This window comes from Protopterus annectens, chromosome 3.part1 (genome assembly GCF_019279795.1).
Source record: "Protopterus annectens isolate FY-2018-M chromosome 3.part1, PAN1.0, whole genome shotgun sequence".
NCBI lineage: Eukaryota > Metazoa > Chordata > Ceratodontiformes > Protopteridae > Protopterus > Protopterus annectens.
Window position 1 is genome coordinate 1073398279 of NC_056732.1, and position 26761 is coordinate 1073425039.

A 26761-nucleotide genomic window follows, 5' to 3' on the forward strand; every position below is an offset into this window, starting at 1 on the left:
GGATATTTTAGAGTTACACAGTTAAGGCTCATGCATAACACAAGCAGAAAACTACAGTTCAAAGTGGAAAAGGATGATGATGAAGTGGGGGGGGGGGTTCAAGAAATAAAGAAAGAGTAGGATTTTGGATGCAGATCCTTAAGTAGAATAACAACAGTCATACAGAATAGTATATTCATAAAGTAGCAACATGGGAATAGAGAAAGGAGATTCTGCTACTAAGGATGACTACAATTAGGGGTTGACAGGGCTGGAATTTACTGGAAGAAGCCTGCAAAGGAACCAAGGTATCAGGAACAAATAGAGAGGGAAAGGTAACAGAATGGGAAGACACTAAGAAGACATTTGGACTGCAGGCTACGGATTGCTTTCCCTACCAGGGGCTGATATCAGAGTACAGGCAAAGAGAAAGGGATAGGGGAATCCTAAATGAAAGACCTGCACTGGTTGAGTTTTTAGTTGTATCTGGAACAGAAACTGCTATTAAAAAGGGATAATTAGTAGGGCATATAAAATATTGCGTGATAGCTATAGGAATCAGTTGGAGGACTTTAAAAAGGATTGGAAAGAGAGATTAGATAAGCAATTCACAAACAAACAATGGGAGGACATATGTATGGCTTGCAAATATGCAAAAAAGTCTAGATGAGTTAGGATTTTTGCCTGGAAGTGTCTGCATAAGTACTTTTATAACCCAAGCAAACTCTAAAGACTTTTGCCTCAGGCAGATAGCAAATTCTGTAGGTGCAATGGAGAAGAAAGGGGTACATGGGAGCATAAGTTTTGGGAGTGCAATGAGTTTGCAGAATTAAAAAATTCCCTACAGAGTACTCAGTCAGGAATACTGGGCTGGTAGATTGTTAACTGCTAGGGTAGTTGGTTTTAGCTTACATAGTATTTTTTTTTTATTGTTGAAGTTTGGATTGTTCTAAAAGTGAACGCATTTGTGTTATCATTGAGGGAGGTGGGTTTTTTTGTGTGGGCTGTATATTTTGTTTGAGAAGTAATAGGATAGAGCTAGTAAAATAGGAGACGAATTATAGGTTCATAGGTATACACTAAGATCACAACCACCAGGGCCTTTGTAATTCTAGCCATGCAACCCAACTCGGTTGAGTCCCTATGTATCGTTGACTTTTATTAGGAGGGAGTATGTTAGGAAGTTTCCTGAAGTTATGTGGAGGTATGTTAGTTTGGACATTACTTTCTGCCTCTATCACAGACATAGGGACTAGACCCAGGGTGAATTTCCAATTTTTCATCCATTGGGCAAGTTTATGCTTAAATATGGTTAGGGATGGATTCTGCTTCACATGGATGGGGAGCTTGTTCCAGAGCATGGGGATCATCTGAAACATATCCCTCTCTCACCAAAATGTCCTACTTATGTCACAAGCAAAACTTAAATCCTTGAATCTAGTTGTTCTGATACTGTCCATTTTGTGGATGTGCGAAAGGTCCAGAGCTAGATCCAAGGATGCCTTGTATGCCAGGCACAGATTGCCTCTCACTAACCTGTAGAAGACTGGAGTATAGAGATAGGGCTTTAAGGTGATCCATATAGGACAATGTGCTTATACCCTGGAATATCCCAGTAAGGAACCTTTGTGGGTGATCCAACTGTTGCATATGTCTGTTGAGGAACATACTGAGTGGGGCATTATACTTAATGAAGGGTCTGATAGCCAAAAAAAAGTGGCACTATAACTTCCTTGGATCTGGATGCCATGCCCTTATTTTTAAGTTGGACAATGCAGAGTGACTTTCTTACTACTTTGGCCATATGTTAGTGAAAGTCTAGATTACTGTCTACATATTACTAGGTCAGCTCTTAGGGTATTATTGATGGAGTAATTATCCTGGGTGGCCATTTTCCCAAAAGGCACTATAGTGCATTTCTTGGCAATGAGTTTTAATCTGTGACTTAGGCAGAAGACATTTGTCTAGACCCCTCTTGTAAGATGTTTGTGTTGTAGGGGGAATCTATGATAGCTCCCAGTTTGCAGTCATCTGTGAACTTGGTTAGCCAAAGGCCCTTGACATCAACCTTTACATCTAAGAAGTAGATGTCAAATAGGAGTATTCCCAACATGGAGCGTTGAGATACCCAGATGATGATATGAAGGTGATCTCACCAGTCCTAACTTCCTGGGTCCTGTCTGTGAGCCAGGTGGCAATCCAGTGAGTTATGTAGGGGGTTATGCCCAGTTCAGTGAGTTTGTCAACTATACCCAAGTGGGGTATTGTAGCAAATGTCTTAGCCAGGTCCAGGTAGGTGGTATGCACCATTTTCCCCTTATCCATTGCCTTGGTGACCTTCTCAAAGATGTCCAACAGGTTTAGTAAGCATGACCTTCCCCTTCTCTTGACAAAGCCAAACTAGGTTGGGTCCACTGTCTGAAGGTTACCTATGTCTTTATTGATTATTTCCATCATAATTCATTTCAAAGCTTTGCATTTTAGACTAGTCAGACTAATGGGTCTGGAGTTTCCAGGATCAGTTGATGGTCCACCCTTGTGAAGATGGATAACCATTTCAGTCCTCCATTCTCATGGTGCAAAGCCCTGTTTTGAGGCTATAGTTGAAAAGTGACTCAAGTGGTCCAGATAGGTCATTTTTAAGCTACTTAGAAGGCATCCTGGGATGTTGTTGGGGCCCACTGAGCCTGTGTTTTTGGCTTTAGTGAGTGCTTCCAGGACCTGCTCCCTGTTAATAGTATGGGGTGGGTATATGCCAGTAGGTATTTCATGTGGGAAGGCATGGGGGAGGGGGATGAAGTTTGAACTAAATTTGCTATGCCTCTCTGCTCAGTGAAGGTGGGACCACTGACTACCAGTTCAGCAACTGATGTGTGCTGCCTTTGAGTTCATGGACATGACTGTATAAGGCCTTGTGATTATCTTTAGCCTCTGAGGCTATCTTGACCTCATAATTGACAATGTTGGACTTAATTAGTCCTCTTAGTTTGGGGTTGTAGTTTAATTACAGAACTCTAATCATTACAGTAGTTGCTCTTCCTGAGTTTAGCTAGGGTTATGGTGCAGTCAGTCTATTTTTTTCTCTTGTTATGTACCCTATTAAGGTTAGGATTCTATCATTGTGGTTGGTTTTTAGAGATTATTTTGTGTTTACATCTAGTAGGTACAACAGCCTCTATACAGCCATTTACATGGTTGTACAGAGTCTTTGTGAACAAATCCACATAGGTTGCTGTGAACTTGGGGCTAGGAGGAGCATTACATTTTGACAAATCATTGCTTAATAGACTATGCTGTCTTTGTTGTTTGTGGATGTTGGATTAGGAGTGGGGTCTGACCTGGGTTGAATGCTTTTTCTATAGAAGACAAAAATCATTTGGGATTATTTGGTGTTTCTGTTGGAACTTACGGTAGTAACATTGTTTGTCTGTTTTTATTTGTTATTTTGTGAGGTTTCTAAGATGTAAAGTTTTGGAGAGATTCTTATGTTTTGCTTATGTTTCATTGTTTCCATGCTTTAGCCCTATCCTCTAGCAGCTGTGTGGTATCACTTGTTAGCCAGTTTGTAGGGCCAATTTTGCTCTTTTTGTTCTAACTGGTACCATTTCATTTAATACATTAAGGGAGGTTATGTTCAAGTGCGACACTATGTCATCAAGGCGTAATGGTTTGAATATATTCCAGGTGCAGAGATAGATGGAAGTAATGAAGGAGTGTTTGTTAAAGCTTGTTAAAGTTTGTTAGATTGCATGTTTGACTGGATGTAATCTCAGGATGTATGTGGGGAGATGATCACTAATGCTATCTCGGATACTGCCTGTTAGGTTTATGACTGAAGTTTTATTGGTTAAGATCCACTCAATTATTGATTGCCTGTTTGTTTTTGTATCATATCTTGTTGCGTTTTGGATTAGCAGTGTGAAGCCATATAGGTTTAGGGATTTAGTGGGGGTTAGAGGTATGAAAGTCAATATTAAGGACTCCCAGGATGATGTTTTTTGTTGCATGGTCTGGGGTACTCATTGAAATATTTCTTCTGCTATTGATGTGTTATTACCTAGTGGACTATAGATTCCAACAATGGTAATGGACTTTTTAGGTTTATTTGTGCTTTTTACTGCAAGGTCTAGAATCGTGGTTCAGTTTTTCTTGGTATATTGACATGCATTGGTCAAAGCCCTCTGAATGGGAGTATTGCAAGTGCTTTTCAGAGCCCTCACTTTGAGTTTGGTGTATCATGACCTGCCACCCAATATGTGTGTGCAGGGCCATCAAGGAGACACAGGCATGTTCCACCAGTCTCAGCAGAGGTTGTGAAAGTGATACAGGCTGTTCATGCTGACATATGGGAGAGTATTAACCATATCTGTGACTTGTTGGATAGAATGAATCACACTTTGGAACATGCAGTGCCTACTCTGGGTCATCTTACAGTGGCAAGGGACAGTCCTCATGGCTGGTAATCTGCAATATTCTCAGATGTTAGTCAGTCTGGTGCTGGATGAGGAAGACCCCACTCCCACAGTGCTAGTATATTCACTGCAAGATCAGTTATGGATGTCAATATACTCAGGAGAGGTCATCCCAGTGGTAGTGGTTGTCATCATGCTAGCACATCCTCTAGATGATGTTCAGTCATAGTCAGGTAGCACACTGACATCTAGCTAGGGTTGTGATGCAGTCAGCTCTCATGAGTGGGGGCATGTGCTAGAAGTTGAACCCTGTGGCCAGCATGCCCTGGACTTGATCAGAAGGTCACAGTGCAGTGCTGTACCATATGCTGAGACTGTGTCCCTGCAGGTGCGTACACACACACACACACACACACACACACACACACACACACACACACACACACACACACACACCCCACCACCACCACCACAACTCCCAGCACATCCCTCACTTCCACTGACTCTAGAATTCTCAACATTAAGCCCCTCATATAATTTCTGGTGCTTCTCCTACAAGAACTTTTCATTTTTAAGTACCTCTGTACTCCCACTTACACACTTCACTGTGAAAGACAAGCACTGCTGTACCCCTTTCTCCACCCATGTAAATGATGATAACTGTGCCCTGTCCTTTGTGCACTGCTACTTGGATTGCCTATGTCTGATGCACAGTGTGGCTAGCCAGTGTATGGGTAAGCACAGCATGGTGTTTTTGTATGCATCATTTTACTGTAAGTATCTGCTCAGCAGTTGTATAGTTATGTTTCTAAAGCTTATCTTGTAAAGTTATGCTGTTGAGCTTCTCGCAGATACAGACTTACAATAAATGTGGTACCCCAACCGTTGTTCAGTACTTTACCTGCCTGAACATGAGCATCTGATCTTGTACAAATCTAATGTGGGTGCATTTTTGCTGATCGATATTTAAACATTTATGAATCATTCCTCCATCTTTTTTTGCTTTATTATGATACCCATCTCTTCATTCTATAGTCATTAGCATATTACTTTCTGGCCATCTTTTTTCCTGTAGCTGTGTTTTCTGAATTCCACCCACCCTTCACGTGGCTGCTCATCACAAATTCACTTAACACGAAGAAGTAAATGTTTATGAATTCTGCATCATTGTGGTTTTTTATATTTAATTTTTATTTGCATGTTATGTATTGCATATACTCAGGGTTGGGAGGGTGGCCTAATGGTTAAGGTGTTTGCCTTACAAACACAAGGTGCAGGGTTTGAATCTCACAAGGGATAGTTGGCTAGGCTTAAAATGGCTCGCAAAGGCAGTTAGCTTAGTACTAATCTATGAACCTATTTGCATGTTATGTATTGCATATGTTCTGATGTACTTCCTATTTCTTGTTGATTCAAATAACAGGTTCATATTTACTTGTTCTTAATAATAATGCCCAAGATGGAATGCATTGGGAATACTGAGTCTCTCTCTCTCTCTCATTCTTTCTTTCTGCAGAAACTAAATGTGAAATAGTAGCATATCATCCTTTTGGATACTATATTAACAAATAAGGCAATCTCTCATTAATCTTTTTCATTTTCAAAGGCATGTAAGATTTTTTTTTTATTTTGACACAAAAAGAATGCAAGATGCCAGAGAAAATGCAGTTGAGCCTGCCCCAGGTATGTTACTTGAAACATGACATATCTGAATATGAGAGGTCTCTACCTGCTTCTTAAAAAAACTGAGTGTGACAATATGAGGTATTGCCAGTTATGCTATGAGAAGTTGGGCGGGCAGTGGATGTGTAACATATCCCAGCATAGCTTGCTGGAGTTTTGTAAAGAATTATATGTCATTTGTATATCAAACTGATTTGCACAGGTGCTTGTGTTGAAAATGTATTTATAAAGCTGCTTGTGTTAAAAAAATGTACCAACAGTGTGTCCTGCTGGACAGAAAACAGAAATATACCTGTATGCCAGACTGTATTATAACTGTTGAAATTAATATTGTAACAAAGGATATTGGAAGAGAATAAGTTAATCTCAGTCCAGCTAACTTTGAAAAATAGCCTGAAATTTAATTACTTGGTACACCATAAAGATTTTATCTTACAGCTCTGATTGCAGCCAGAGATAATAAGTTTGTACTAGGAAGCCTTCTGCATTGTCCTTGGGAGTGAATTGATTGCTACTCTGGAAGGGTGGAAGTTTGAAATTGTTTTATGACTTCCAGAAGCTGCAACACATCTTAGCAAAGCTCTGTCTCTGTGTGTGGTAGCACATATGTGTGAGATTCTGGTTCAGTTTCTAGTAAAGGGGGTAGTATGGGAAACAGAATTCAAATGAACAGATGTATGTGATGTCATTCTGTAATCCAGCACAGAAATGATATTCTAATACTAGATGAGATTGAAGTTTCAGAGCAGTCTGTTTTTGAAACCTGAAAAAGAAGGAAGACCACTCACCTACTTCATCTTGCCTTGCTTTAGCAAGTTACCAGGGAATAGTAATTCTTTAGATCAGTCAAGAAAATATAGTGAGATTAGTTAAGTACTGCTTTTCTGTATCTGTGTGGATCTATTCATTATTTTGATATTTCTTGTGATTGAAACTGGTGTTTATTGTAAATAGATATTTAGTTTTTTTCACTTTTTTTATTATTTATTATTAAATATATTTAAACTTTTCACTATGGCTGGTTCTTTAGACAAGATTTTAACCTTTGAGAGTACTTATATTTATTTGGTGATACTATAGTTGCTCCTAAAAGCCTTGCTGTTTGGTCAACATTACCATTTGTATTAATATTAATTTCACTCAGTATAATTGGGCACCCTTAAAAGAGCCTTAGAGTAGCTGGCTTTGGAGTGTCCTGGTGGCATTATCTACCTTATATTCTGGGCAGAGGGGCATAGCTAATAAATCTATGCCAGCCTTTCCCAGGTGTGTGTGTGTGTGTGTGTGTGTGTGTGTGTGTGTGTGTGTGTGTGTGTGTGTGTGTAAGTCAAACCTCAAGGAGTGTGTGTGTCAGCTACTTGGAGCAGGGACACAGAACATTGGTTTCACAGACAGAGTGTTGGAGAACTTGGCTTGACACATTCGGCTGAGGACTCAACTCTGTAACTGTGCCAGTGGTGAGTCTTATTGGAGGGCCTGGCAAGACAGAGAGAGAGAGAGAGAGAGCGAGCGAGGGGGGGAATAACCCAACCCTGAAATGAGTGTATTCCTTGTGTGCTCTTAAGGGAAATTGTGCTTGGTGCAAAGAGCTGCATCTGGAAATACTGCATGTACCTATCTTTGTTCCAAGTAAATGTCGTTCACCAGTATCAGTGGTGAGAATTCAGGCTCCTTGATTATTGTCCCAGAGGGGAGCCATCACACTGACTCTGTTCTACCACCTGCTATTATTTTATCTTAATGAATATATGTATATGTATGTATGTATATATATATATATATATATATATATATATATATATATATATATATATATATATATATATATATATATATATATATACATACAGACACTCCTGTGTGTATCTTATGCTGTCACTATATCTGGGCATATGTACTTTAGAGATTCATTAAGATGTCCTACCACTATAACTTCTTTAAAGACAAAGACTACTGGTTATTTAGACTGATGCCAGCAATATTTTCATCTAGCTTCAAAACTTTAGAGGAAAACAAGGTAACTATGATATAAAGATGGACTACATTCATATCAACATGTTTTTATATTTAATGTGAATTTAAAATACAAAACTGATAAATTATTCTAAAGATGTTACAGAACATGAGCTTCTATTTATTTAGATGCTGTAATAACACCTAACCATTGTATAAAAAGGAAGAAAATGGATCATATAATGACATGTATTGATGTGCATTTTTATTGTCTACAGTTGTAACGTGAGCATTTTATACAGGAAGACTTGCAGTATAAAATAAGGTATCAAATTGTATTATCTCAAGGCAACAAATTTGTTACATATCACAGTGTAATAAATAGGAAACTCTCAGATTACTACATATGTTATCTGCCCAGCAATTTTATTTAAAATAAAAAAAATTGATTAAAGCTGAAAGCAATTAATGCAATGTTATGCACTGTTTATTTACTTAAAGTGTAAATTGAAATTAGATGTATGATGTGTATACCATTAGGTTTAGAAACAACAGACTCTTGGTATTAATATGCTATGTGCTATTTGTATTTGAGTTTTTCTTCTAGAGTAAATGTCCTGTTTTAGATAATTTAATTATATTTTGAGATTATGGTTATTGTTGAAGTGTTATATTATATAAACATATAGCTTCATGGATATGCACCTCTTAAAATGCAGACATTAAAAATTCCTGTAAAAAAATTTAGTGTTTCATTCTAGAGAGACCAGTTGGCATAATGGTTAAGGTCATCGCCTCCCATGCACAAGGTTCGATCCTGACCTCTGACCAATACCTGTTTGGAGTTTGAAGGTTCTCCCTGTGTCTCTGTGGGGTTTCTCCCACATCCGAAAAACATGCTGAATGTTTCCATCTCAAACTCATCAATGAATGGAGCTGTTGGCAGCAGCACAGACTCTACATGGTGCCCTATAGGGGAAGAGTTGCACAAATCAACTGCTTTGGGCATCTATTGTGGTGCACAGTATCGTCAAGATAGGATAACATGGATCACAGACTGCGTGCTGTGGCAGGGCTAGCCACTCGATGGTGTAAATATGGCTCTAGGTGATTTGGTCATGTTAACTAAATGTCACCAAAATGGGCATGGGTAGTTAACGGTGATAAGTGGGTTGAGGATCCAGCCTATTCTGACCTATGCCAGGGACCCTTGCTAATGGTGGGCAGGATATATGTGCCCCTACTGGCCAGTGTGTGCCTGCCATAAAGCTCAATAAGCTACTGGCTAGTTAGTGTCTAGTTGCGCAGCCTGGGTTACCTGGGATAGCTCTGTTGAGCAAAAGCTGGATGTAAAACCAACCAACCTGCTAAACATGAACTGAGAATTGCTACACTTAATGTAGGGTCACTGACAGGACGCAGTATGGAAGTGGATGACATGATGATACAGAGGAGGGTGGGCATCCTATGTATCCAAGGGATGAGATGGAAGGGCAGTGCTGCAAAGCCACTTGGTCTGGGATCCAGATTATACTACTCCGGAGGGGAACAGGCTAGAAATGGTGCAGGAATTGTGGTGAGAGAGAAGCTTCAGAAGGCAGTGAGGGATATCATCAGAATTAATGACAGATTTATGGCAATCAAACTCCAATGTAATGACAGAGCAATATTCATAATGTCAGCCTATGCCCCACAGCAGGGTTGTGAAAAGAGTGCATTCAGATAGCAGTTGCAGGACCTACTAGATAAAGCAGGACAACATGAATTAGTGTTGATAATGGGTGACTTGAATGCACATAGGACAGACAGAACAGGATATGAGGACTGCCTGGGTCCACATGTGTGGGGCAACAGAAATAAAGAAGGAAAAGCCATCCTAGACATCTGTCTGGCAAATGGCTTGATAGTAGCCAACACATGGTTCAGAAAGAGAGACAGTCACTAGATCACATACAAGAGTGGCCAACATGCAACTCAGGTAGACTCCCTCCTAGTAAGGAAAAGGCACTGGGGTAGACTCCATGATTGCAAACTCATCCTCAGTAAAACAGTCAGCCAACAGCATAAACCACCAGTTGCCACAATCAGATGCAAGCAGTGGTCAGAGAAGGCTCTAAGGCAAACAGAGACCAGGCTGAAGACCTGGAGGTTGACTGGAGAGAAAGTACAACAGTTCAAGGAATTACTCAGGGCACTAGCACCCCAAGAAGAGGAGGAAATAGGTGGAGCTGAACAAGAATGGCAGTACCTAAAAACAGCATGTGTTAGGACTACAGAAAAGATATGTGGCCAGGCCAGGTATGGAAATAAGGTACATAAGGAAAGCTGGTGGTGGAATGCAGAAGTCCAGGAAGTCATTGAAAGAAAGAAGGAGTGCAGGAAGAAGTGAGAGACAGAAAAGACTGACCAGGCTAGGAAGAACTACTGGTTGGCTAGCAAAGAATCTAAGAAATTAGTTGCAGTAGCAAAGAATAGGGCATCAGAGACACTCTACCAACTTCTGGAAAGTTACTCAGTAAGTGTCACAAATTAACTATATCAGGTTGCAAGGTAAAGACAGAAAGATAAAGAAGATAGTCAGATACCCTTCATAAGGGATGCCAGCAACAGCCTGCTCACCAGTCCACAGGACATCAAAGGCAGATGGAAAGAGTATATGAAGCAGGTTCTGAATGAAGAAAACCCCACAGAAGCTGTACTGCCCAACACACAGCCTGTAATGAGAGAAGAAGAGGAGCCCACCCTAGAAGAAGTAAGAACAACACTAAGGAAAATGAAGTCAGGGAAATCAGCAGGATCAGATGAGTTTATGGCAGATATGATAAAGATGCTGGGTGAGATGAGGGTACTGATAGTGTGGAGAGAAAGGTGTATCCAAGATGACTGGATAATAAGTATACTCATGCCCAGTGTGCAAGAATAAAGGGAGCATCCACAACTTTGGGCAGTACAGAGGCATCAAACTCCTATCACATTGCATGAAAGTTTTGGAGAGGATGATTGATAAACAGATAAGCACAGTAGTAGAATGTAAGATGGGAGATGAGCAGTTCGGATTCAGATCAGGATGCAGCACAACTGACCAGATGTTTGCAGTGAGACATATACTTGAGAAGAAGCTAGAGATGAGAAGAGAGTCCAAATGGGCATTCCTAGACTTGAAGAAAGCATATGACAAGGTCCCAAGAAAGCTGATGTTGGCAGTGCTGTGGTAGTTTGAAACGCCAGAAACATTGGTAGAATTAGTGCAGGCTATGTACAAGGACCCAATGACTCAAGTATGAATAGTGTTCGGCCTCACAGAGAGGTTCCCAGTGTGAGTGGGGTGTACACCAGGGTTCAGCTCTGAGCCCACTGCTGTTCATACTGGTGATGGACTACATTAGCAAATAGGTCGGAGGGGACAGGTAAACAAAGTTGCTGTATGCAGATAATGTGGTATTACAGGCAGTCTCTGAGCTAGAACTTCAGCAAAGGATCAGAGAATGGAATTCAAAAGCAGAACAGTTGAAGAAGCTAGAGGTAATGGAAATTAAGTGTCTGAGAAGGGTGGTAGAATGTACACCGTGGGACAGACAAAGAAATGAGGACATAAGAGCAGAAGCTAAAGTAGCTCCAATTGCCGAAAAGATCAAAGTGAAGAGATTAAGGTATTTTGGACATGTGCAGAAAAGCAGAAGACAATGTGGTGAGGAAGATTTGCGAGACAAAAAGAAGATAAGAGGAAGCGAGGATGTCCAGCAAAAAGGTGGATGGATTGTGTGAAAGAAGATCTGTGACAGTCAGGCATGAGTGTTGAAGAAGGCAGGAGTGTGCACTGAATCGAGAGAGTTGGCAATGGTTAACACAATACCCCGACCCCATGTAGAAAAAATGGAAAAAGGGGGTTGCTGCTGTTGATGTTTATTGTTTCATCAACAATTTGCTACTGCCTCTTGTGGTCATATGTATAACATGCATAATCATAACAGGTTATCAGTCAATCAGAAACTATTTTTATACACATGTTTATAAAACCTCTGGCCTCATAATCCAGAGGTAAATGGAGTAAAAACAGCATTTGTTTCTGAAAGAAAAATCACATATAAATGCTTATTATGCAGTATGGAGCAAATTCTAACTTGCCGTATCATGTATAACTACTGGAAAAAAAGCTGTACCAATAAACACAAATGGCCGAATTCAATAAAGCCTACACGTCCCTTTACATGTTGCAATGCACACATGATAGCAAACTGTTTTACATTCAGCAAGAGACTCTACATGGTGTGTAGAGCCGCACAGAGCTGTGTAAACAACGTAAACACGTGGCATGCTAATTGCAGCATAAGCAGCTGAATTATGTGCTAATCAACCAATCCAAGATGGAGGAGATAGTCAACAAGCTATAAAGCAGTCATGTAGATTCAGTGATGGTTTTCATTGCTTGTTTGTACCGAGCTGAACTGAGGTAGGCTACCAACCACAACTCTCAGTTGAGATACCAGAAAACTAAAACCATCTGAGGTTCGAAAAAAAACGTAAGTTGCCGGTTTATTTGCTTATTTAAACTATTCACTACACTTTTATTTCCTGCTGCCTACTTTAATATTGTATTTATATACTGTGTACTAAACTACACTGTTGTACTGCAATTGTCTGCCTTACCGTGCCTATTAAATCATATTTTATTGCTGTTTTCACTGTTTGCAACACTCTTTTTGCTATTTTCATTGCTTGTTAAGCATTTGCTGGTACTTTTCACTTTTGCAAAGCAATCTGTCCTGCTTGTTCCAGTTTTCCCATCAAGCAGGGTTAAAATAACCAATGTGTTAGCTGTTTAAAACAGTCTTTAGAGTCTCCTTACTGATTTTCTGCTGTTTTAAACATTTTTGTGTCTTACTGCTATTGCTGTGCTGTGTTAAACATTCTCTAGTGTTTTCTGTCGAAACTAGGGTAGCCAGTAGCTGTAGCATAGTCCAGATATAGGTTTGCTGCATCTGGGCTTATTTGTAGTGGCTGTTTCTTCTAAGCATGTTTTCCTGGTCATCTTTGATTGGAAGGGGTCTCTTCTGCACTCTCGTGAGAGGAGTGTGCTGATTGGAACCTCTCTTGTAAAGGGTGGTTGGTCTAGGGCTTGGAGTAAACATCCTCATTGGTCCTTTTGAACCTTTTTAAAGTTTTTTTTTCAAGCTTTTAGCTTCTGGTATTTAAGCCCTGCGTATGGGCAGGTTTCTGCTTGTTTGCACGTTGTGCAGCACCATGTACTGTCACACAATTGTGCACCATATCTGGACAGAAAAATTAGACAATTTTTCCCTTAGATACAGCTGTAGCACATTAGTGTAACCCTCATCCTTAGTACTTTCCCAGTCAAAGAAATACTGTTAGTGAGCTGTAACTTATAAAACCATCAGCAAAATACCCCTGGCAGAAATATCCATCCACTGAGCTTCTCCTTGATCAAACCTGAAAAGCCCCCCTTTGTGATAACCTAGTGTTATGAACAGTTGGACTACCCTTGTTTCTCCTGCCAACCTTGTCGACTTGGGTCTCTTGAGGCAGTGTAGCAATTGCCTCATGTACACTGACAACCCTCTACTAATAACCCACTCTAGTACAGAGTGTGAGAGATGTATTTACACCAAGAATCTTGAATCCATGCTCTCCATCACTCACAACAGTAACACTGAAGAGGTTGTCATCCCACCCAACACAAATCATGCACATAGTACCACTACTCATACACATAGTACACATCAAACACAAAAAGCAACATGTGCGGAGGTTCTCTCAAAAAAATTACCAAAACACCAGAGACCTCCAAAACACAAGACTGCTACAACTAACACCGTTCCCACAGCATGCATAACATATAGTAACACCAATGTCTCATCTTCCAAGCCCGTAAGGCATAACTCTCAAAAAACAAATTTTCTTGTCATTGGAGAATCAATAGGGAGACACGCAGACATCCCACTCACCAGGTTGGACAAGGAGAAAGTCATGATCAGCTGCCTGTGCGGTGCCAAAATTCGTCATATCACACATGCAGTCATGGTACAAGTACCATTATGACTCTGTCATAGTTTATGTTGGAGTGAACGGCCTGAGATGTACCTCACTGGACTATATGAAGAGAGACATGGTTGAGCTCTCTTGAGAATCCCAGGCAGGTATGTCCCTACCCTTGAGCACCATACTAGCCTCACATAGAATGGTAGCACAGTATAAACAAAACATGATTGATTTCAATAACTGGCTTAGTTTTTGGTGTCATTCAAAGGGGATCCAGTTCTTGTCAGCCAGGGAAGCAATGGTCAACAAACCTCGCTACTTTGCCAAAGACGGTTTGCACCTAGCACCTCTAGGCTTTCAGCTGCTGGCAAAGGCTCTTGCCTCCCCCATAGTGCCTTTTTAGGCAAGGTCTCAAAAACAAACTTAACAAAGTAAAATTTGTCAATCATAACAAAATAAGGGTCATGCTGCTCTATGCTAGAAGCTTAAACCAAAAACTGCTCACCCTGGAAGCACTTCTATCACTGGAAGATGTAGATGTCTGTGCAATCACAGAAACCTGATTCAGGGCCTCAGAGAATACCCCAGCCTTGCAAGACTACAATGCCTTTCACACCTTTATGACACAAAACAAACATGTGAGAACCAAAGGAGGTGGTGTTCCTAGCTATATTAGAGATAAATTTACCTCCTGTCTAGTTAGATTGGTCAACTCCATGGAGTTACTCCACATTCGGGTTACGGTGGGTAAGACCCCCATTCAAGTCATAGCCAGTTATAGATCCCCCCCATGGGTCATGACTCGCATGAAGCCTACTTGACCAAACTGGAGACAATCCAAATATTACTGAACAATCTAGTTATGGGAGGCTTCAGTTATCCCACTACCAGCTGGGAAACCTACACTAGCCCTAACTCACTAGTGCAAAAGTTACTTGACTTTGTTAACTCAAATGCCCTGGAAAAAATTGTTCATACCCTAACAAGAGGAACAAGCATAGTAAATCTGGTCCTCACTAACATGTCAAACAGATACACTGCCACAACTGTTGGACCCTCAGTAGTTAAATATGAAAACAAATCAGTCACCTTCGAGCTGGCACTAACACCAGAACTCACAAAGGGCAAAATCAGACCAAAAACTTTACCAAGGCAAACTATATCCTCCTAGGTAAAGGTATGAATACATTCCAAGCCCCACCCCCAGCTGGAATTGGTAACCACACTGAAGCTTACATTGAAGCCCTGTACAATCACTTGCATAGGTGTATAAACGTGGCTGTACCAGAAAGAATCAAAGCCAGAGCCCCAAGTAAAAACAAGCTGCCATGCTGGGCATCCAGCATCAACAAACTTTACAATAAATGTAAAATGTTGCTGTCCAAGAAAACAAAGGTGAGGCCCCAACAATATAAAAGCACCCTCCTCAGCCTCAACAGGCAAATAAGACAACTTTTCAAATCCTCAAAGGGCTTCTTTGAGAAAAACTTAGGAAGCACAGCCAAGGATAACCATAAGGCCTTTTTCAACTACATATGTAGTCTAAAAATATAACCCAAGCATGTGCAGAATTAGTGACCAACGATATCACACACACTGACCCCACAGAGATAGCAAACTTGATAGAGGATAGGTCTGGCAAATATTTCACTCCCTTATCCCCTCCAAACTTATCACAATCCTTCCCTCAAATATCCCCTCACCCTACATATCTGAAGAGCATATCATCAAAGCCTTGTCCAAGGCAAAAAACACAGCCTCTATGGGGCCAGACAGCATGAACTAGCATCATCATTAAGTACCCTTTTTAATCATAGCCTAACCACAGGCTTTGTTCCTGCAAAATGGAGAACAGCAACAGTTATTCCCCTCCACAAAGGTGGCCTACAGACCTGGGGAATTACAGACCCATAAGCCTGACCAGCCTCATCTGTAAGTCCATAGACTGTATCATTATGGACCACATAAATTAAGACATAGGCAACTTCCAAACCCTGGATCCAACCCAATTCAGCTTTGTAAAGGGCAAATCCCGCCTGTTAAATCTGGTGGATTTCATTGAAAATGTGACCAGGGCCATTGACGAGGGCAAATCTGTGCACACAGCATATCTCAACATGGCAAAGGTGTTTGACACAATCCCACAATCAGGCATTACCGATAAATTTAACAAAATGAATGTAAACCCCTTTGTTGTAAGTTGGATTGCCAGCTGGCTCACAAACTGGACACACACTATCAAAGTGGTCGACTCCACATCAACCAGCAGACCTGTCACCAGCAAGGTCCCACAGCAGTCAGTGCTGGAACATGTTAGTGAGGACCAGATCAGAAATTCAAGTCAAAACTAAGGGGTTGTGGCTGACCAAGTTTGCTGATGCCTGCAAACTGGGTGCAATTATTGAATACCCAAATGATGTTGGTATAATCCAAGAGGTCTTATGCAGCTCAGTGACTGGTGCCTTAGTCACAGTCTCAAACTGAATGCAAAGAAATGCATCATCATTCCCTTCAGCAGAAACAATCTCCCTTTACACTATGTACACTATCAAATAAACAACAGTACCCTAAGTACCCACGAAGTGGTAAGGGATTTGGGATGACAAGTTGACTGTGGCCTTAACTTCGACCACCATGTGTCTACTGTAGTAAGGAAGGCTTTCTACGTAGCACGCTTGATTAGTAAAGGCATACCCTCGAGAGCAAAAGAGATTATAGCCCCACTTTACTCAGCACTAATCCAGCCCATATTGAGTATAATGCCCTGTTTGGCATGTAGTTTACAAATTACCTGCACCAACTGGAGAAACCTCAGAGTTTTCAAACAAAAAAGATCAAGGGACTCCAGCACATGCCTTATACAGACCTACTAAAGTCCATATCACTATACTCTGTATTGTATAGACTTCTTAGGGGAGACTTATGCCTGGCTTACAGAGCAATCTCAGACCCAAACCTAATGAACTTGCTGCATATCCATAAATCAAACGGGACTAGAGCTACCCCCTCCAGGGACCTAGGTATGGGCTGCGGCTTAAACAGGACATGCTGTAGGGACAGATTTGTCTCCCAGCGACTGCAGCATCTTTGGAATAGGGTACCAGTTCATACGAAACAGAGCACCTCTATGAGACTGTTCTAGAGGCACCTGGACAAGTGGATGGGGCACCATAAATTCTTACCGGGGATAGCACCCACAACCCTCCTGGACATGGGCAGCCATTACTAAATGCAATCCTGGTTGTTGACTAGCATTTCTATGGTATTACATTGGGATGAAATGGCTAGGCTTGAAATGACCTCCGGGTTGATAGCCTAGTAATCTCCTATGATCCTATGAATTCCAAAACTTATTGGAATACAGCCATGGAAAGGAGTCTACACAGAAACAATGTTAGATGCTGTTGTTGCTTTAATTCATGTGTATGTGTGACAGGCTGACGTCTATGCAGCTGCTGCTGCTAATAGATCATGGCCAAGAAGGAGAAGAGTTTTCAGACCCCCCGGGTAACATCACAGTCTACATGACATGGAAATTGTAGAGCACTAGAGGGTAGATAGAGACACACTACAGGAACTATGCAACCTCTGTCTTCCCCAATTCACAGCCATGGTAAACCAAGGAGAATCCATCCCAGTGGAGACAAAGGTATGTGTTGCACTTAGAGTTTTAGCTACAGGTACCTTTCAGAGACAAACAGTGGACATGCTGCAGGTGTCACAGGCATCAGCATCCAGGATCCTCCATCAATTCCTGAATGCTATGGTCCAACATACCAGTGACTAGATATATTTTCCCTGTATTCCTGAGGACAGAGCCACAAATATGCAGGAGTTCTACCCTGTAGCACACTACCCTGAAGTACTGGGTGCCATAGATTGCACACATGTAGACATTTAGGCACCACCTGGGAACAGGAAAGGCTCTACATAAACAGAAAGGTCTTCCACTCAATTAACTGCCAAGTCATATGTAATGCCAAGGGAATCATCTTGAACGTGTGTGCTGGCAACCCAGGCAGTTAGCACAACTCACATATCTGGAACACCTCCCAGCTGTATAAAATGTTCAGTAGGGGGAATATCCCACAAGGTCATATACAGGGGGATGCAGGTTATGCACTAGAAGCATGGCTGATGACACCCATTAGAAATGCACACACACTGCTGAAGAACACCATAATGAGGTATATGCTCAAACCAGAAATATCACAGTGTGCGTTTGGGATGATGAAGTCATGGTTCCTGTGCCTAGATACATCTGGGGGAGCCCTGCAGTACAATCCACGTACATGTACTTAAATATTCACTGTATGTGCCATGCTACACAACATCATCTTGAGAAAAAAGCTTTAGCAGGATCAACAAGGGGAAGGGCAAACAAGACAATGGAAGCATTTGCATTTCCTGAAAAAAAATTATAACATTGATTAGGAGGATATATGAGGGATCTGAGGTGAAAATTAAAGTTGGTGGGGTCCTCTCTGATAATTTCTGCTTAAGCAGAGCAACCAGGCAGGATCGTCCTCTTTCCCCTTTATTATTTGCATTATATTTAGAACCACTGATAAATAAAATAAGGGAATCAGAAGTTCAAGGATATAACTGGTATGGTAGTCAAGAAAAGCTGACTTTATTTGCAGATTATATTATTTCATACCTGAAAAAACAGAAAAAAGACATTACAGTGTTTTTGAACATTTTGAGACAGTTTCACATCTTTTAGATATACAAAATTAATGAAGCTAAAACAAAGTAAATAGCAGGCTGGGTTCTACATGAACTACAGAATGAACTGGCGCCCCAACTAAGTACAATGTTCAGTCATAGCCTCACTTCAGGCTTTGTGCCCACTGAATGGCGCACAGTGACGGTTATCCCACATCACAAAGGGGGATCCACCACGAGCCCGGGGAATTACTGCCCCATTAGCCTGATGAGCCTGGTCTGCAAGGCCATGGAAAGTATCATCATGGAACTTATAAACAAAGACATTGGTAATCGCCAAACTCTGGATCCCACCCAGTACAGGTTTGTAAAAAGCAGATCATGTCTCCTAAACCTGATAGACTTTTTTGAAGCAGTCACCAAAGCCGTAGACGAGGGTAAGGTGGTTCACATAGCCTATCTAGATCTCGCCAAGGCTTTCGACACCATCCCCCACTCTGGAATTATAGATAAACTCATTAAACTAGGTATAAATCCCTGTGTCACAAGATGGGTTACCAACTGGCTCACTGACAGAACCCACACTGTGAAAGTAGCAGACTCCAAATCCAACTACAGATCAGTGACAAGTGGAGTACCACAGGGTTCAGTCCTGGGTCCTCTCCTGTTTGGTATCTACTTCTCTGAAGTACAGGCTAACACAGAAGGTCTTTGGTTAATGAATTTCACTTATGACTGTAAATTAGGAACCATAATCGAAACTCCTAATGATTTTGACATCCTACTAAAGGACCTCACATATACAGATGCCTGGTGTCAAAGCCATGGCCTCAAGCTCAATGCCAAAAAGTGCATTGTCATCCCCTTTGGTTAAAAACTCTATACCCATTAACTACCACATAACGTAACATTGAAAGTATGATGAGAGACCTTGGGACACAGGTGGACAGTAGTCTCTCCTTTGATAATCACATCGCCACAGTAGTCAGGAAATCCTTCTACGTGGCACACCTCATCTCAAAAGGCTTCTCATCCAGGATAAAAGAGGTCATTGTTCCCCTCTACTCATCACTCATTAGACCCATTATAGAGTACAACACCCCTTTTGGTATGTACCTCACAAGACATCTACAACAACTGGAAAGGCCACAGAAATACCTCACAAAGAGGATTACTGGCCTCAAACAGATGCCCTATGCAGACCGTCTCAAAAAACTCCAACTTTACTCTGTTGCATATCGCCTACTCTGAGGCAATCCCTGCCTAACATACAAAGCTATCTCAAACCCAGAGCTGTTGGACATGCTCCACTTAAAGAAATCCCAATCCCTCCAAGCTACACGCTCTAGGGACCTAAACCTTGTCACCTCAATAAACCGAACATGCTGGAGGGATAGATTCCTGTCCCAGAGACTTCCCATACTCTAACAAAATACCTATCTATATCAAACAAAGCTCCTCATTAACACTCTTCAAGAAAAATCTTGATGATTGGATAGGAAATAGGATATATTCTCCCCAGGGATCCCTTCTGTGGCTCTGCTCGACAGGGGCACAGGAAAATAATTTTCTTAGGTGGTGAAAGCCAGGGTACCTTTTTGGCTAAGCTTATATAGGCCCTAGGATGCATAGCCTAGTACCTACCTATGAACCTATGAGCAGTAAATTATGCACCCACACATGAACTGGTTCAGGAATATCCATATTTATGGGGACATGATAAAATGAAGTGTTTAGAAGTATGGATTAAAAATGATTCTAGTGTAGCAGCTAAGGATATGTGGGAAGATAATAAACAAAGGATAATACAAAAACTGAGAAAATGGAAGCTTTGTTATATGGATATGGATATGGATATGGATAGTAAGATACAAGCAGTTAAAATGTTTTTAGTCCCTCTAGTTTTATACACAGGTCAGGCATATTTTTATCAACCAGAGGAGAAGTTGTGGATAGCAATTAATAAAAAGTTAAATGACTTGACTGACTGTTGAATGACTGGGAGGGGAAGATGTCAAGAGTCAAGTGGGATAAGATGATTCTTCTGGTATAACTGGGCAGATTGGGATTACCCAATTTAAAGGGGTATTTCAGAGCTACACAGTTAAGACTCCTATACATAGCACAAGCATAAAACTACAATTCAAAGGGGAAAGGGATGATGATGAAACACAGGGGAAGCTCAAGAAACAAGGAGAGACTGGGATTTTGGATGCAGGCCTTTAAGGAGAATAGCAATAATCATACAGAATATTATATCCATAAAGTAGCAGAAAGTATTCTAAGAACTAAACCAACACGGGAATAGAGAAAGGAGATTCTGCCAATAGGGATGACTGCAATTAGGGATACAGACAATAGGCAAGAGGGGCTGGAATTTATTGGAGAAAACTGGCAAGGAACCAAGGTACTAGAGAAGGAAAGATGATAGAATGGGAAGATGCCAAGAATTTATTTGGACTGCAGGTTAGGGATTGCCTTCCCTATCAGGGATTGACAGAGTATAGGCAAACAGAAAGAAATAGGGGGTCCTACACAAATGAACAGCACTGGTAAGAGTTTTTAATAGAATCTAGAACAGAAGCTGCCATTAAAAAAGAATAATTAGTACAGCATATAAAATATTGCATGATAAGTATAAGAATCAGTCAGAGGGGGTTAGAAAGGATTGGGTATAGAGACTGGATAAGCAATTCACAAAGAAACAATGGGAGGATGTATGTATGTCTCTCAAATATGCAACAAAATCTAGAAGATTTGGGATTTTTGCCTGGAAATGTTTACATAGATATTTTTATACCCCAAGTAGACTGCAGAGAATTTTTCGTAAGGCAAACAGCAAATGTTGGAGGTGTGAAGGGGAAGAAAGAGGTATTTGGGAACATATTTTCTTGGAGTGTGGTGAGTTGGCAGACTTTAAGGATTCCCTGCAGAATACACTATCAGAGATGCTGGTTGGGCAGATTGGTCTGATGAGGGAGATGCTTTTTCTGAGCTATGATACAAAATTGGAATTGCCTAGACATGGTAAGGCCTTGCTGTGTCTAATAATGGTGGGGGCCAAAAAAAAGCAAGTATGAGAAAATGGAAATCATAATCTAAACCAACTGTACTAGAAGTAGTGAATATAGTAACAGAAATAAAACAACTGGAACTGAGATATTTAGAAAAGGGTGGGAGCAAACTACAAAGAAAAAAAAATGGGAATTGTGGGAACAATGCATACAAGAGAGGAATGAAGTTTAAAAGGTGGCAGCAAGACATAAATGAGCTATGTAATGTTTCAGTAAGAAAGATTGTGTAGATTATAAGTGATGTAAAATGCTTGCAGCTAGGAGTGTGTCAGTGTGGTTTGTTTTCATTTATATAAATGTATGATTGCCTGTGTAGTAAGTGATGGTTTAATAAAGATGTTTCTTGTTTAAAAAATGCAGGAGTTGAATAATGTATGTAATGTTGCTTAGGTTATATAATATATAGTAATATATGTCAAGTATAATGTTTGTTATGTTAATATAGTTTGATTCCTTTTATATGAATATAAATGTGCCTATGCCACAAGTGATAATTCAATAAAGGTGTTTGAAGAAAAATCAAAAAACAAGGGGAATGGGCACACATCCCACCAACAATGGCAAAGTCACCACAGCCACATGCAGATGAGGAGACAGAGGGGGAAACCAGCAGCTGCTGTGGGTGTAGGCAGACATAGGTGTGCTCAATATCCCTCGCACTGACTAAGAGACAATGCATAGCACACTCATGTACCACCTAAGGGCCTAAAACCTTCCTCCCATGCACATACATATAGTAACATTGATGCCAGGCAAGAATCACAACCTTTACCTTCCCATGTAATGGCTGTGTACTGTTAGCATCAGAGAGAGTCAGCCCTGAAATAAAACTGTTGCAGCTGCTGGATTTGCAAGGTATCTGTTGAACCTGTAGAATATTGTGTAATAATATGAATGACTGTCATATGTAATGAGACACGTTTCAGTTTCAGATTTCATAACCCTCACAAGACCATTAACAATACTGATGTAAAAAAGTGTGATACTGTCAACTGTCTAACTTTCTAAGAACAATACAAGTCAAAGGTACAATTAACAATTCAACATCACAAGCGCTGATAGTCTAAGCTCTAAGTCAGCTATGCACCCTGAGCATCAGACACAAATCTTATGTATCCCTGAATCCAAAAGATAGCAAACAGGGATATGGCACAGTTACCATCACTTGCACAGGGTGTTGCATGTGTGTGTGTGTGTGTGTGTGGGGGGGGGGGGGCTGGAAGCCTAGGTTAACAGAAAAGATTGATGAGTGTCTGTAAGTAAGAAAGAGAAGCAAGCAGACATTCGGATAAAATAACAAATGGTAGGTGAGACAAAATGAGTTTTAAGCTTCTCAACCAAACCGGGTAAATGTCATGTGTGTCTGTATGGATGCTCTAGGTGAAACTGGTGTGTGACTGTCTGCATGAACACAGCCAAGCTCTGTGCTAGCCCTACATATTGGTATGTCAGACAGGTGTAAGCTGTAATGGTAGAGGTGGCAGTTCATCATTGTCATGCCCAACCACTAGAAATGGCTCTATCAGAGTTGCAGTGGCACGTCCATGCCCACGGTCAGATGCACTGCTGCTTCCTAAACATGACTGATGTCTGCTGGATGAGCTCCCCTCACAAGGATGTCTAGGACCACGACCCAATGGCCTACCACTTCTGGGTGTGGACAGCTCAATCACTGATGGAGCAATGGAAGTACTGCCATTATGGGAGTGTGATCAGGCACAGCCACATTGGCTAACAGCAGATGATGTGGTTGACCTACACCCATGAGGATGCCATCCCCATCCCATCAGACATTCCATCACAGACACCGCCCATTACAAAGTATCATTCATCCAATCCATTGAAGTGGCAACATGGTGGAGGCAGTCATGCATGACAGTCTGTGCCATATCTACAACCCTAAGCATTTCTCTGGAATACCTATGTGAATGTGCCTGGGCCTCCATGATGGCCCTAAACATAAGTTGAGTGGCATGGGAAGAGACACCTGGATCAGATGGAGGATAGACAGCAGGCCTCCTCCAAGCACCCCTAATAACCCTCCTATGTGGCACTTCACCCACACTTTGACTATAGCTAGAGTCAACAGGCACTGAAGCTGCAGTAACCACAGTTCCCTGATCGATTGTCTCACCCTCTACCTGTACAATATTTGAGGGCTCACTGGAATGGGTAAGCATAGGCCTACTGGCTGTGACAGATGGAATTACAGGTTATGGATGTATGTCAACATCAGTGTCAGATTTAACCTCCGCACTCTGACATCAGGAGGTTGAAGTCCCACAATTCCACTGTCAGGAACACTTGTGATAATAAGCAACAAACACAAGAAAAAATTAATACCTACACTACTATAGCCCAATATATGCTAACAAGCTAACAGTGGTGCCACTATTAGACAGTACAGCAATGCACACAACAGTCCTGACACCAACATCACAAACTATATATTTCTTTGAACTGCTCATCAGTACTGACATAAAAATGTTTGGCTTATCATGTGCAGATGATGGCATGTTCCTTATGCTGGATGATTCTGGAAGAAGTTAAGCAAAAGGTAAATACAACATCATCACAGTTAACAGTAACACAGGGGTAAAACCTAAACTGCTCATCACTACTGACATAGAAATGTTTGGATTACCATGTGCAGTTGATAGTCTGCTCCCTATGCTGGATGGAAGAAGTTATAAGGACAATATTATCACCTAATAACAGTCACATAGGGGTAAAACATTTTGCCCTTTATATGTCCATTAACTATACTTTCAACAAGAACTTGGATGACAAGTCCAACCTAAGCCCCATGTGTAATCGATCAGAATGTGTTGTAGCAATCTGCAATCCCCCCATCTAATTTCTTATTAAACACACCTAACATATTGTTGTAAATATTTTAGTATACAAGAGTATTTAACAATGGAGATACATAAGCCTACCTGGAACTTCCTTTTGGGACATACTTGCTGTCCCTGAAACAGTAGCACTTTCTTGGGAACTGTCTGAATCCCTGACAGTGGAAAGGAACTCTGCTTTTGCTATTAGTGGTTCCTGTAGCAGGCCCCCTGCTATCCATCTGATCACAGGCCAGTGCAGCTGCTCTCTTCCATGCAGATGAGGTTATGTCAGTGGCCCTGTGGTGCACCTGACCATATGTCTTGCTGTGGCCACCTACTGCATTCACATCTGCAAGTATCTGGTGCCAAATTTGCATTCTGCCTGACATATTTCCACGCCCCCTCTCAAGCAGAAAGGCGCCATGTCGCCTAAGAGCTTCCACAATGACCTGCTTCTCTGGGTCACTGAAGGGTGGTTTTCAGGGATTCAGATGTCTGGGTGCCATAGTCCTAGGTGTCCTAAAAACAACAGAAGGCTAATACATATAAGTGCCATATAACTAAAAAATACCTGTTCCCAGATAAAACAGAACAGGTAGCATTTCAGTATTACCCACTGGAGAAACATAAAACAGTCTATTTTGAAATATGAACAACAAGAACTGCGTGGCTGTAACATATTACATTCACACACAAAGCAAGGCTGGATGCAAAACAAGGGAGAGCAACAGTAGCAATATATACTTGTTTGTTCCAAAACAGAAATACAGCTTTGCTTCTCCACCCCAAAAACAACAGGCAAATGATACATTTTGCTAACAAACCATCTGTGAAATGCTAAAAGTGCTATTAAATGAACTGTCCCTGAAATGTGTACAGATTTAATACAGAACATTCCATTTTAAGCTGTTGTCAATCATGTATATCTGTGAAATGCCCAGACAAACATGCCCATGCCATCAGTACCCTTCTAAGTAATGCATACAGATAACAGTAGCATTTGCTATTTAATATATTTATATAAATATGAAACAGATTTTTCTTTAGAGCATCTGCAGTACATAGCTGAAAAAATGCAAGCATACCATTTCAAGTTCTGTAGTCTTCTGTGCAGATATATTCCAAAATAATAGCCTCTTCTGTGTTCTCCACATAAACAAGTCTCACACTTCCGGTTCCCTAGCTACACTGTTACCTTTTTATGCTGTAGATTAATTGCTGTTAGCACACTAAAGATGCAAATGAGGTGTGAACTCATTAGAATTGCTGAATCCCAAACCTTTGGCTCTGTGTAACAGATGTAAACTTAGTGTAGGCACTTTCTCAGCATTTGTTGCTAATGGATTGCAACTGTGAATGATTACTGGTAGGGAGAAAGAAAACACAACAGCAATGCAGACTACCCTACCTCCAGTGGGTGTATCAGGTTAGACTTACAAAGTGTACATAAGTAATTTTATCAAGGTTGGAAATGTAAGTAAGCAGCACACAATTTACAGGTTCTTTTCATTAACATCCAACCTCCTGTGGCAGGAGGTGTAAGCGTAGGACTGGAGTACAGATAGTCCTGGGTTTTAATACAGGGTGTGCAATCTATTTTTACTGTTGTGACAGTGCAGTTTATAGCAATGAACTGTAAAATAGACAAGTGTTACTTCACTATTCTTGTGGCATCAGGTGTAAGCACAGGACTGCCAACCACATGATCCTAGGTTCTAATACAGGACATTCCAGACATTTTTACTGTTGTTCCATTTTCCATTATGTGGAAGAAAATGTTTTGCCTCTTATGCCTAGGTTTGAATCCCACACTTTAAAAATCAATTTTAACATTGTATAAAGCAAAAACAAATGTGTCAGGTCATGACATTTATGCTTCCAGTGTATGTCTGCAAACCTAACTCACCTAATAGTTATCTTCCACTTTTCAGTAGATATTTCCAAGCTACATCACCAAACACCCCTCAAACTAAAGTCAAGTGTCAGATTGACCTTCCTATTGCAAATATTTATGTAATTCCTGCTTCACACTGCTGGACTCTGCTTAACAGTGTGCAAACATGGTTAACATTGTTGTTCAGGTTTGTGTACTACCAGTAAACACTATAAGTGGAGTTGGCGGGAAAGCTTCATTTTCCATTACTCTAGGTTGGGTGTT